The sequence below is a fragment of the Lactuca sativa genome, chromosome 9, assembly GCF_002870075.4.
Source record: "Lactuca sativa cultivar Salinas chromosome 9, Lsat_Salinas_v11, whole genome shotgun sequence".
Classification (NCBI taxonomy): domain Eukaryota; kingdom Viridiplantae; phylum Streptophyta; class Magnoliopsida; order Asterales; family Asteraceae; genus Lactuca; species Lactuca sativa.
The window spans coordinates 213295067-213299104 of record NC_056631.2 but is presented as its reverse complement, the minus strand read 5'-3'; the positions used below and the strand labels follow the sequence as shown (position 1 = coordinate 213299104).

Genomic DNA, 4038 nt, shown 5'->3' with positions numbered 1-4038 from the left:
CCAAACGGCTAGGGTTTCCGCTGAACAGCGCAAACTCGCCGAGTCCATAATGGACTCGTCGAGTCCAGTCGCGAACCCGCGACCCAGTCTGTGGTCCTACTCGGCGAGTCTGGCTCCAACTCGCCGAGTCCCCTCCTACAACACCCCAAAAACAATATTATAAAAAATACCTGAAATTCCGGGCTGTTACAACTCTCCCCCACTAGGACTAGACTTCGCCCTCGAAGTCTCATTCTGCAAATAACTCCGGATGTTGCTCCCGCATCTCACGCTCCGGCTCCCAAGTCATCTCCGATCCTTTCCGGTGTTGCCACTGAACCAACACCAGAGGTACCTCCTTGTTCCTCAGAACCTTGATCTTCCGATCCCTGATAGCTACTGGTCTCTCGGCGTAATTCAGGCTCGCATCCACCTGAATATCCTCTAGTGGAACCACTGCCGATTCATCGGCTATACACTTCCTCAACTGCGATACGTGAAAGGTATTGTGGATCTGTCCCAACTCTGCTGGCAACTCCAACCGATAAGCTACCCGGCCTACCCTTGAAATCACATGAAATGGACCTATGAACCGGGGCCCCAACTTGCCCCTCTTCCTGAACCAGATCACTCCTTTCCAAGGAGAAACCTTCAAGAGAACGAAGTCGCCAACCTGAAATTCAAGCTCGGACCGGCGTCTGTCCGCATAACTCTTCTGTCGGCTCTGGGCGGTCAATAACCTCTGTCTAACCTGCTGAATCTGCTCTGTCGTCTGGAGTACGATCTCTGTACTGCCCATCACTCTCTGTCCCACCTCTCCCCAGCAAATGGGGGTCCGACACCTCTTACCATACAACAACTCAAAAGGTGGCATACCAATGCTCGAATGATGGCTGTTGTTGTAGGAAAACTCTGCCAAAGGTAAATGCGCATCCCAGCCACCCCCGAAGTCTAACACACACGCTCGAAGCATGTCCTCCAGCGTCTGAATCGTCCGCTCGCTCTGACCGTCTGTCTGGGGATGGTATGCGGTACTAAAATGCAGTTTAGTACCCAGCTCCTCATGGAATTTCTTCCAGAACCTGGAAGTGAAGCGTACATCGCGGTCCGAAACAATCGAGATCGGCACTCCATGCCGAGATACCACCTATAACTCCACCAACTTCTCTGCTGATGAACTCTCGCTGATGGCAAGGAAGTGTGCACTCTTCGTCAATCTATCCACAATCACCCAAATTGCATCGACTCCTCTGGCCATTCTCGGCAATTTGGTGATGAAATCCATAGTAATCTGTTCCCACTTCCACTCAGGAATCTCCAAAGGCTGCAACTTACCATGCGGTCTCTGGTGCTCGGCCTTAACCCTACGGCAGGTCAAACACCTCTCAACGAACCAGGCGACGTCTCTCTTCATACAAGGCCACCAGTATTCCTTCCTCAAGTCCAAATACATCTTTGTAGCACCGGGATGGATCGAGAATTTCGATCTGTGAAAGTAGCACGCGTACCGCCCACAAATGGTACCCAAATCCGACCCTGAAACGTCACAAGTCCTCGTCCATCCTTAACAAACTCTGAAATTAACCCAACGACCCGCTCTTTCTTCTGCATCTCGGATCTCACAGCCTCGGCTTGTGCCCCACGAATCGCATCCAATACCGGAGTTATCACTGTCAGTCTCAGACATACATCTCGCAATGAAGTGCTCTCCGCCCTGCGGCTCAATGCATCGGCTACCACATTAGCCTTGCCCGGGTGGTATAGGATTTCGCAGTCATAATCCTTGACCACATCCAACCATCTCCTCTGACGCATATTTAGGTTGGGTTGATCCATCAAATACTTCAAACTCTTATGGTCCGTGTATATCGTACATCGAACCCCATACAGGTAGTGACGCCAAATCTTGAGAGCGAACACTACTGCCCCCAACTCTAAGTCATGCGTGGGATATCTCGCCTCGTGAGGCTTTAGCTGCCTCGATGCATAAGCTATCACATGACCTCTCTGCATCAACACTGCACCCAGTCCTGAAATCGATGCGTCACAATATACGACAAAATCTTCCATCCCTTCCGGAAGAGCTAATACCGGGGCTTCGCACAATCTCTGGCGAAGTGTCTCGAAAGAAGTCTGTTGCTCGGGTCCCCATGAGAATGCAACACCCTTCCGGGTCAATCTGGTGAGCTGTACTGCGATCTTGGAGAAGTCCCTAATAAACCTCCGATAGTACCCCGCCAACCCAAGGAAACTCCTGATCTCGGAAGGTGACTTTGGTACCTCCCAACTCATCACTGCCTCGACCTTGGCCGGATCGACCAATATCCCTGCCTGATTAACAACATGTCCAAGAAATTGGACCTCCCGCAACCAGAAGTCACATTTGGAGAATTTTGCATATAGCTTCTCCGACCTCAGTACCCCAAGGACCTCCCTCAAATGTCCCTCATGCTGCTCTCTAGATCGCGAATACACCAGGATGTCGTCGATAAATACAATCACAGACCGATCCAGCATCGGCCTGCATACCCAGTTCATGAGGTCCATGAACACTGCCGGGGCATTGGTGAGCTCGAAAGGCATCACCACGAACTCGTAATGCCCATACCGCGTCCTAAATGCTGTCTTCTGGATGTCCTCATCCCGTACTCTTACCTGATGGTACCCTGATCTCAGATCGATCTTGGAAAACCAAGATGCCCCTTGCAACTGATCGAATAAATCATCGATCCTCGGTAACGGATAGCGGTTCTTGACCGTCACCTTGTTCAACTCCCGATAGTCAATGCACATCCGGTGTGAACCATCCTTCTTCTTGACAAACAGAATCGGTGCTCCCCACTGCGAGCTGCTCGGCCGAATAAATCCCTTCCCCAGCAACTCCTGGAGTTGCGAGGACAACTCTTGCATCTCTGGAGGTGCGAGACGATAAGGCACCTTCGCAATAGGCGCAGCCCCCGGAATTAGATCGATACCAAACTCTACTTGCCTCGCAGGAGGTACTCCCGACAAGTCCTCGGGAAAAACATCTGGAAAATAGCGCACCACTGGAACCTCCTCCACTGACCTCGATCTCTCGGAAGCCTCCCGCGTATCCATCACATACGCCACAAAACCCTTACATCCCTGCTGTAGACATTGCCTCGCCCTAGCGGCCGAACAAAAAGCTGATCCTGAACGGGTACCCTCGCCGTACACCGTAAGAACTCCCCCACTAGGGTCTCGTATAGTCACCAGCTGGCGCTCATAGTCGATGACAGCGCTGAATCGGCTCAACCAGTCCATGCCCACGATGACAAAGACATCACCCATCGCAATAGGAACTAGGTCAATCGGAAACTCAACCCCGAAAATTTCTAGTACGCATCCCCGAAGAACCTCCGTGGCACAAACCACCCTCTCGGCCGCTATAGAAACGCTCAGAGGCCGACTTAACGGCTCACGACTAATACTGATATGCTGACTAAAAGCTAAAGATACAAAGGACCTACTCGCACCCGAATCAAATAACACTAGAGCAGGCATAGAGTTCACAAGAAAAGTACCTACACATATATTAACATAAGCATAACATCTCGACGTTAAATAAATACGTGAATTACAGCATACTTGCCACAACATCGGGCGCAGCGCGGACCTCTTCCGCAGTCAGCTGGAAGGCTCTTCCGCGAGCCCTCGGGGCCTCGACCTTCGCCGGTCGAGTCTCAGTAGTTCTGGTAGTAGGTGTAGATCCCTGACGAAGCTGCGGGCACTCGGCCTTCCGATGGCCTGTCTGGTTGCAATGAAAACAAACCATAAACCCCTTAGGACAATCCCTGGCAATGTGTCCTTCCTTGCCACACTTGTAGCAACCACCAACTCGGCACGCCCCCTCATGACTTTTGCCGCACTTCCCGCAAGTGCGGTCCTTCTGACCTCCCATCCTCAAATCAGCGGACTTGATCCGCTTGGCTGCCGGCTGAGACTGAGCCGGCTGCCGGTCCACCTGCCGAGACTCGGCCTCCTCCCTGGCCTGGGTCTCCAACTCGATCTCGCGCTTCCTGGCATTCGCCTGAAGCT

At 52.1% G+C, this 4038-nt stretch overlaps 1 pseudogene; it reads right to left on the bottom strand.

The window, feature by feature from the left end:
• Positions 1–244: 244 nt before the first annotated feature.
• LOC128129266 (uncharacterized) lies at positions 245–3495 on the bottom strand (annotated as a pseudogene).
• Positions 3496–4038: the final 543 nt, after the last annotated feature.